Genomic DNA, 10060 nt, shown 5'->3' with positions numbered 1-10060 from the left:
TATTTTATTTGTGCTTATTTTCTAACAATTGAAAAATTTGTTGGCCTTGAGAAATGCTATTCTTTGATCTACTTGAATATCTTCAGTCACCTTTTTCTGATGAAGAGCTTCTCAACAAAGTTACAATAAAAGCTTTTAAAATGAAATCTTTTCAGTTACTGGAATAAATGCATTCCTCTTTTTCATAAAAGAAACGTAGTGGGGGGAAAAAAAAAACATTTAATCAGTAGGATGTGGACAAACACTTATTCTCGTTAAGGACTAAAAGTGTAACTGGTTTCTTTGACAGGATTTGTGAGTAATTCATTTTCAATATACTACAAGATTTTGTTTGAGGTCAGATTGAAAGCAGCCCCTGATCCATCTTCCATCGCTGTCTGGATCTATGTATCCTCTCTTTGAAAGTCCCCTTTTACAATAAAGTGCACATAGCTGAGATAAATATCTTTACATTTCTATTATGTATCAACATTTCTACATCACCACATTTTGGTAATAACATTGTTGGACACAATTTATCTCTTAAATAAGCCCTTAATTGATAATGACATTAAATTCCTTCCTTCATAATGATCTTCTATATATCTAATTCCTTTCCGAGACCAAATTTAAAAAAAAATTGATTATCCATAGAAAATGGAATAGGTTGATTCTGTATCAAAGGCTTTTTAAGGTAGGACAATCCTCCTCATTCCAATTTCTTTATTTACCTTATTCCAAAGTCTTCCAATATTCTCTCTCCTATTTTATCAATTTAGCATTAACCTCCTTGGAAGTATAAAAAGATATAAATGATTAGAACCGAGTGGTGAGGGGTGCCCAAGGGCAACCAGGTTTCTATTCTTGTATTCTTACTTTTCTTTATCTTTCTTTTTTTATGTTTTTTCTAACTTTCGTTTCTTTTCTTTTTTTGGAGTTTGTTTAGGGGAGGGGGTTGGGGTGTTATACTATTGTATATCATGGATTTAATACTAATATTTTACTGCTGTATTTTGCATCTGGCCACGAGTATTATGTATGATTTTTTTTTAAATAAAATTTTCAAAAAAAAGGGAAAGCAGCCCCAGCTTGCAACCTTTTCAATTCACAGATCAGGAAAGAATCAGAATTGTACATCAAATTGATTAACTGTAGACATTCCAACAGTGCAAGAATCAAAACATTCCAAGTTTGCAATGACCACTATTTGTGATGTCAACAAGGGGCCCTTCTGGTTAGAAGGACACATTCAGTTTACAATAAGAACATTGGAAATAGGAACAGAAGTAGATCATTCAACCTATCGAGTCTTCCCTGCCATTCCCCTGCCTTCACCCCATAAATTTTGATACCCTGACAATTCAGATATCTACCAGTCTCTGTCTGAATTGCACCCAATGACTCACCCATCCATAGCAGCAAATTTCAGAGGGTCACCACTCTTTGGCTAAAGAAATTCTTTTTGCATCTCTGTTTTAAATGGGCGCCCTTCATTCCTGAAGTTGTGCTCCCTTGTCCTTGACACCACTACCATGGTAAACAACTTTGCCACATCTACTCTCCAGGTTTTTCAATATTCAAAATCCTTCTCTGTCTCCCCTCATTCTTCTGAACTCCAAAGAGTACAGTCTAAGAGCCATCCAATGTTCCTCATATGTTAATCGCTTCATTTCAGCATTCATTCTTGTGAATTTTCTCTGATTTCCCCCCCAATGTCAGCAGATCTTTTCTTAAATAAGGAGCCTGAGTGGAGATTCTGGATTAAAATGGAAACAACAAGGTACACCCGACAGCTGTGACAGGGCCTAAATGCCATAACCTGGCAAAAACTAAATTTGGTGAGGTGGAAAAGCTTCACTCCAGAGTAACTCAATGCTTTATACGCCCGATTTTAGGACAGTAACAGTGAAGGACCATCCCTCCACATCCCCACATCCTCCAATGATCCTATCCTGTCCGTATCTGAGGATGACCATGTATGCTATCTTCAGGACAATGAATCCGAGGAAAGCATCCAGCCTGGACGGAGTTCCTGGTCGAGTATTAAAAATCTGTACTGACCAACTTACCATTATACTCATGGATATCTTCAATATCTCACTCGAGCAGCAGGGTGTGGAACCCACCTGTTTCAAACAAGTATTAATTATACCGGTGCCCAAAAAGAATGTAGTAACCTGCCTTAATGACTATCGACCAATAGCACTTACATCAACAGTGATCAAGCGTTTTGAAAGGCTGTTAAAGCATATCAGCTCCTGCCTGTTCAGTGACATGGATCTATTCCAGTTTGCCTATCATAGCAACAGGTCTATGGCCAATGTCATCTCACTGGCTCAACACAAAGCCCTGGAACACCTGGACAGTAAAGGTGCATTCATCAAGATACTCTTTATCGACTACAGTTCGGCATTTAACACCATCATCAAAACTGATCAGCAAATTCCAAGTCCTGGGACTCAACACCCCACTGTGTAATTGGTTCATGGATTTCCTCACCTCCAGACCACAATCAGTAAAGAATGGTAAGAACATCTTCTCCACAATCTCCATCAGTACCGAAGCACCACAGGGCTGCCTTCTTAGCCTCCTGCCCTACTCACTCTCCATCTACGACTGTGTGGCTCGGTTCGACAACAAAACCATCTACAAATTTGTTGATGATACCACAGTAATGGGTTGTGTAAGGAAAGGTGATGAGTCTGTCTACAGGAGGGAGATCAAACACTTGGCTGAATGATGCACCGACAGTAACCTCGCCCTCAATGTCACCAAGAGCTAGGAGATGATTATTGACTTCAGGAAGAGAAAGCCAGTGGTACACAATCCAGCGATCATTGGGGGATCAGGGGTGGAGAGGGTGAGCAAATTTAAGTTCTTGGGAGTTTATCTTGGACGATCTTTCCTGGACCCAACACACCAATGGCATCGTGAAGAAAGCACTTCTGCGCCTCTACTTCCTCAGGAGTTTGCACCAGAAACTCTGACAAAATTCTACAGATGTGTGCTGACCGGCTACATCACGGTCTGGAATGGGGACATCAATACCCCTGAGCCTAAAGCTCTCCAAAAGGTGTTAAAATTTTCATTTTTATGATGTCCCATCATTACTGTTATGAGAGAAATAAATTACAGATTTATTTGTATTAATGATGCCAGATCACATTCCAGATAAGTCAATTCACAATAAGGTGCACAAATAGGAATTTGATGATAGGAAAACTGGGATAGATCCACGTCACTGCACAGACAGGAGCTGATATGGTCAATTATCTGCTTCTGCAAAGCTCTCTGAATTAACTAGTTCAGCCATTACCTGGGCGAGCCACAAGCAGCCAAGCTTACAAAATGCATAATGCTTTTTAACTTAGTAGTACTAACCGATTGCCGATTGAGTCAAGCTATCTGTCAGCAGGTAGCACCTTCATAAAAAGCTTCCTATGTTAATACAGCCGTCCAGGTTTTACAACCTATCAGATGTGATTTGAATTGTCAAAGGCTACAGAAAGCACCCAGTGACTCTAGCCTAGCCCGACTTAATATTGTTTCTGTCCAGAAGTTTTGCTCTCCATTGTTAACTTTAATGGTTTACAAAACTATCCTTCCACATATGATAATTAAAGTCCTCATAACAAAGAAGCAGAAAATGCATCTCTATGTATGTTGGGAGCAACTCTCCCAGACTACTGTTGATTTTGTACCCAAGAAGTATATATTTTAATTATAACTTGTACATGTGAATATGTGACTGACGTCAAACCATTTTCCTGTCTTTAGAAAGGAGATATGCAGGATGTAAAACATAAGCTTGTAATAATGAGTTCAAAGAGATGTCTATCAAATTTGTACGCAAGAATATGCCTTAAATATTGTGCCTTTTCACTGTATCTTCGAATGAGATTCACTAGTATTAGATAGGTACCCAGCCTTAATGATACTTATTCCTGTTGGTGTGACTCGAATAAAATCTGTGTCTTGTATTTTGTTGTGCTGATGTGTATTTTTGTATGCTCATATGCAGCTTGATTATTACAAAGGTCCAGGACATCACAGGCAAAACCCAACCCACTATCCAGAACATCTATAGGGAACACCGCGTCTCTGTCCACCCCTGTCAAGGGTCCACACCACCACGCATACATTTTGTTCTCACTGCTGCCATCAGGAAAGAGGTATGGGTGCCACAAGACTCACGCCACCAGGTTCAGGAACAGCTGCCACCCTGTACCATCAGACTCCTCGACTCATATTTGTGCACCTTATTGTTTTATTTAAATTCTCTCTGTATTGCACAGTCAGTTTATTTACATTTATTAACTGTTTACCGTTCTTTAATTATTTACATGAATATGCTGGGTACAGTTTATTTTTGCACTACCAATAAGTGGTCATTCGCCTTGCCCGCAGAAAAAGAATCTCAGTGTTGTATGTGATGTAATGGGTGGACTCTGACAATAAATCTAAAATCTGAATCTGAAATCAAAACTGTACCCCATACTCCAAGTAAGGCCTCATCAGGGCCTTATAGACCCTCAACACTACATATTTGCTCTAATATTCTATTCTTCCAGGTATGGATGCCGTTGCATGCACCTTCTTCACCATTGACTCAACCTGGAGATTAACCTTTAGCAGATCCAACACCAGGACTGTTAAGTCCCTTTGGCCCTCCAATTTCTATTTTTTTCCCCCATCCAAATAATAGTCTGCCCTTTCAATCTTTCTACCTAAGTGCACGACCATACACTTTCCAATATTGTATTTTATTTGCCACTTCTTTGCCCAGTTTTATAATCATTCCAAGGCTCTCTATTTCCTCCTCACTACCCACGTCTCCACCAATCCAATGCTCTACCCATGCTAGTATCTTATCTGTAATTCCATGGGCTTTCATCTTGTTAAGAAGCCTTGCCAAAGGCTGTTTGATTTTCCAAATATGCAACATGTGCTGTACCTCCTTTGTCTAGCTTACTGCCACTTCTTCAAAGAATTCCAATAGATTTGTAAGCAAGATTTTCCCTTAAGGAAACCATTAAGGAAACCATGCTGACTTTGACCTATCTTGTCAAGTGCCTTCAAGTACTGTGCAACCTCATCTTTGATAATTGACTTCAACATCTCCCTCACCACTAATATCAGGCTAACCAGTCTAAAATTTCCTTTCTGCCCCCTCCTTCTCTACTTGAACAGTGCTGCGACATTCATGATTTTCCAGTCGTCCGGGACCATGCCAGAATCTGTTGATTCCTGAAAGATCATTACCAATGCTTCCAGAATCTCTACAGTTACTTCTTTTCAAAACCCAAGGGTGTAATCCATCATGACTTATCTACCCGTAGATCATTCAGCTTTCTGAGCACCTTTTCCCTTTAAATAGGAACTGCACTCATTTCACTTCCCTGATATCCTTAGTCATCTGGCACACTACTAATGTCTTCCACACTACCTCTGTACTCCCCTTTTTTCCACTGGTGTACTAACATATCTGACTTTAGTTTCTTCCTCTCAAATTGCAGAGCAAATTCTATTCTACAATGATCACTGCTTCCTAAGTGATCCCTTACCCTCAGCTCTCTCATCAGATCAAGTTTGTAAAGCAATACTCAATCTAGAATTGCCATTTCCCTCATCAGCTCAGCCATGAGCTGCTCTTAGAAGGCATCCTGAAGGTTTTAGCACCAACCTGGTTTTCCCAAAAAATTGAAATCCGCCATGACTATTGCAACATTGCCCTTTATGCATGCCTTCTCAACCTCTCTCTGTCGTTTGCACTCCACACCCTGGGTGCAGTTTGGAGGCCTGTATACAACTCCTGTCAGATTCATAACTCCACCCAGGGGGAAGCTTCACCTTCTGACTCAATGACTTCACTCTCCAAAGATTTAACATTTGACAATATCAGTGAAATCATTAAATAAACAGAAATAGATGTATCTACTGCTGTACATAATTAATTTGTACACTGCCCCGCACCAGATGGGGAATGTATTTGATTATTGACAAAATAAAATTGTTTTTAGTATATTGTTTCAGATTTATGTCAATTTATGTTAGAATGTGATTTCGAATAATGACTGATAAAGAGTTTATTGCCATACAAATCCTTACTTCCTGCTGCCAAAGAGGTACTTGTTTAAAAAAAATAACCAATTGAATTAAATTAAAAGAGGAAATAAATACACAAGATAGATAATAAATATTCACAGTAATCTTTGTTCAAAAAATGTAATGTAGTAGTACACCGTCCTTTTGTGCTGTCAACACTGTCCATGATTAGTGCACCAAAGGGAGGTTCAAGAGCCTGACAGGTATTGGCTATAGGATTTACTACATTATGGGTCACAGACTTTACAATCCCTGATTACCATGGGATCTGAAATTGACAGTAAGCTCTCTGAGAGCAGTGATTCATCCACATTCATTCATAAGCACTTTCATTTTCCATTTTGTTCCAACTTGAGGTCTTTGTGGACAATGTTCAAGATGGTCAGAACTCTATTTCTCTATTTGCAAGACTAAAGCAATGAATCTGTGAAATACAAACTGCAGGAACTTTTGAGCCGCCATTGAACCACAACATTTTGTGCATGTACTTCTCTTTAGGGAGTCCTGTTTTGCTCAGTGTATTTTATATGATGAGTGGCTGCCGTACATAAACTCGTGTATGTTAGTATGAGCTATTTCTCTTTTTAAAAAACCTTTTAGATGTAAATAGAAAACCCAAATGTTAGACTGGATGCAATTCTCAAATTCAATTATCCCATTTACCTTGGAGAGTGCAGTGAAAAATGACTGCATTTTGCTGTTGGTGCAGTGTTGCCCGTGCTTGCTGTCGACCTTTAGAATAAGCCTACACTTTTTAATGTGCATTCCCCAGTGAGAATTGGCTGGATCAAATTAGCCAGATGCTTACCAGGGAGCCCAGCACACATGCCCCTTAAACATAAGTCCCATCATGTGATCAGTTTAAGTGAGGAGTGGGTAAGGGTTGTGGTGCATTGAACATGCAATTCATGAAACAGTTGTAGAAAATGATCATAGCTGCTGAACCAAGCTCCCTGTCAATGCTAGTGGTCTGTCAAAGAGTGAATACTTCTGAAATGTTTGAATATGTTTTCAAAAGTATTAAAAATGAATCAAGCTATTAAAGCATGTGACTCATTAAAGCAGTTAAGAAAAAAATGAAACAAAATTGAGGATCCACATTCCTTGTATTTGTTTGTATTTATTTATTTATATTTTAAAAATGTCTTTGTTGAGTTCAATTAAAAAAGCATTTGCACATATTAATCCAATATATGAATTAAAATATTAAAAAAACATTATTTGTACTTCATGAACCACATTTCTTCAGAGGTGTGGTGGAAAGTGTGCTGAGTGTCTGCATCACGGTCCAGTAAGAAGACACCAATACCCATGATCATAAAGACCTCCAAAAAGTAATGGACACAGCTCAGGACATCACAGGCAAAACCATTTCCACCATCGAGAATATCTACAGGGAATGCTGTTGTTGGAGAGCAGCTGTAAGAATCGAGGATCCACACTAGTACACGCTCTGTTCTCACTGCTACCATCAGTAAAGAGGTAGAGATGCCACAAGAACACCAGGTTTAGGACAGCTGTCACCTCTCCACCATCAGACTCCTCAACAGCAAACACAATCAGGGACTTATTTATGGACGCTTACTTTTGCATTTTATTAATTTAAAAAAAATTCTCTCTGTATTGCACAGTCAATTTGTTTACATTTCTTTATTTATTTATATAAATTTTCTTTTTGGGCATTACCGTTAAGTGAAAGTTCTGCCTCGTCCGCAGGAAAAAAAATAAAAAAATCTCAGAGTTGTATGTGATGGGGGGGGGGGGGGGGGTTCGTGGTGTAGGGAGAAGATGTGGAAAATACCTCTCCTGGCAGAATTAATTGATACCTGACTTTTTAATTAAAAAAAAATTGAAAACTCTTCTAGAGGTCTGAAAAGATGGCTGCAAAAAAAATCTAGAACACAGACTGCAAAAGAAAAACTGACTCTGACTGAAGTTACAGTGATGGAAGAAGCTGGGCCTACCTTGAAGACTCAGCTTCTGATCCTGGTTCCTCTCCAGCCTCAATCTACCAAGCCTCCTCGGGTAAGGATTCAAACTTCCAGTGCCGCCTTCTCAGGGAGCTGAAGCACAGAAGAAAAGTTCAAAAATGATTGTTGAATCAACGTGCATGCGCAGGGCTTCGAGTCGGTGCCTGCAGACCCAACTTTTATTACAGTTGCAGGTCAAACGGGGGCCAAGCAGAAAGCCTGTTTACAATTTCAACCACTGGCTACATCTACAGAAGAAGAAGAAGAGGAGGTAGGAGTGGAAGAGGAGAATCTTGTACCGCAATCACAGGGAGAGGATTCAGAAGAAGAAAGAGGAGATCAATATATTCAAGGTAAAATGGGTGTATATTATGTTACCCCAAAACCTCTTGATCCACAGATTTTTTATAACATTTTTGAAAAAAATGGATTCAATCAGTGAAAAAATGGATGCAAATTTTGCAGAAGTGAAAGCAGACTTTACTACTCAACTGGGAGCGATTAAAGAAGAAATGACTGTAATGAAGACATATATGGTAAAGTGTAATAAAACTGTTGATAAAATTAAAATTAAAGTTCAAAAATTTGAAAAGACTTTCAGGAATGTCATATGGAGGTAGAAGAATGTAAAGATACGGTTAATAAGATAGAAGATTCTTTTCTGGCGTAGGAAATTCAGAAGAAGGATTTATTGCAAAAAGTTGATATGTTGTAAAATTAAAGTAGAAGAAATAATGTAAAAATTGTTGGTTTGGCTGAGGACTTTGTGGGCAGTAATCCAGAACAGTTTTTTTCAAAATTGGCTGTCTGAAATTTTGGGACCAGAGAGTTTTCCGAATGGTTTGGAACTTGATAGAACACATAGAGCTCAAAGGAAAAAAAAAAACATATCTGGGACAACCACCATGCTCTATTTTGATTAAATGTTTACATTATCAAGATAGAGAAATGATTTTGAGGATGGCAGTTCAAAAAGCCAGGGAACAACAAAGCCCTTTATTGATTCAGAATAATAGAGTATTTTTTTAATGCAGATATGAGTAATGAAATTGTTAAAAGAAGAAGAGAATGTAACCCAGCAAAGCCAGTTTTGTGGAAGAAAAGATAGAGATTTGCTTTTCGATACCCAGCAGTTCTTAACAATTTTTATGGACAATTTCAAGTACAATTTTCTGCTAATGAATCTCAAGCTTTGGAATTTGCCAGTTTATTGCCTAATAATAAGCAGAAGGGGAGAAAATGTTATTCATCTCAACAAATGGAAGGGGATCAGGAAAAATCGAAGGGAGGGATTCCATCAGCAAGACAGCGACTGAGGTTCAAGTTGAAATTGATGATTATCAAGTCAATAGAGAGCTCATCGTACTTGATTGACTGATTGAAATTAAATTTTGATGTTCTGTCTGGGGGAGGTGAATTCTTTTCTTCTGCTTTCCTCTTCCGGGGCCTTGTGCCATTAGTGGCTAGAGCCCCTTCTCGTAATTAAGGGAATTTATACTGACCTAATCATCGATTTTAGTTTTTTTCTCCCTTATTTTCTTTTATTATTTTTTATTATTATTTGGGGTTTCTTACTTTATATCTTTGGAGATGTTATATGTTTTGTTGGGACGACCCGGGGTGGAGAAGAGAGTTGAGTATTTTTAAAATGGTATCACTCAATTCGCTCTGGTGGGTGTCTCGGTTTTCAGAGCTAAAATGTTGAATATTGTTGTTTTTAAGTGATGATCTTTCTTCTTTCTTCATAGGTGGAAGGGGGAGGAGGATGGGTGTTAGTGGGGTGGATGAGGGAGGGTTTTATTCAATTATATACTTTCTGTATGAATATGTTATAATTGATGATATATGATTAAAAAATTATAAATAAAATATAATATTTGATGTTACTTTATGTACTCTGACAATGAATCTGATAACTGAATCACAATCTGAGGATCCCTACCATTGATGTATTATCATCAGGTAGGAGGTGCAGGAGCATCAAAGACTGCCAGGATGGGAAATAG

At 38.4% G+C, this 10060-nt stretch overlaps 1 long non-coding RNA gene across 1 annotated transcript; it reads left to right on the top strand.

Annotated features, from left to right (window-relative positions):
• Positions 1-1273: 1273 nt before the first annotated feature.
• Positions 1274-6001, top strand: LOC138744000 (uncharacterized). The gene is made up of 2 exons (XR_011345180.1): positions 1274-1759; positions 4001-6001. It is a non-coding gene; the product is annotated as an uncharacterized lncRNA (long non-coding RNA).
• The last annotated feature ends 4059 nt before the right edge of the window (positions 6002-10060 follow it).

Source organism: Narcine bancroftii, chromosome 10 (genome assembly GCF_036971445.1).
Source record: "Narcine bancroftii isolate sNarBan1 chromosome 10, sNarBan1.hap1, whole genome shotgun sequence".
In the NCBI taxonomy this organism is placed as follows: Eukaryota; Metazoa; Chordata; class Chondrichthyes; order Torpediniformes; family Narcinidae; genus Narcine; species Narcine bancroftii.
The sequence above is the reverse complement of the archived record's forward strand: the minus strand, read 5'-3'. Positions and strand labels throughout refer to the sequence as shown.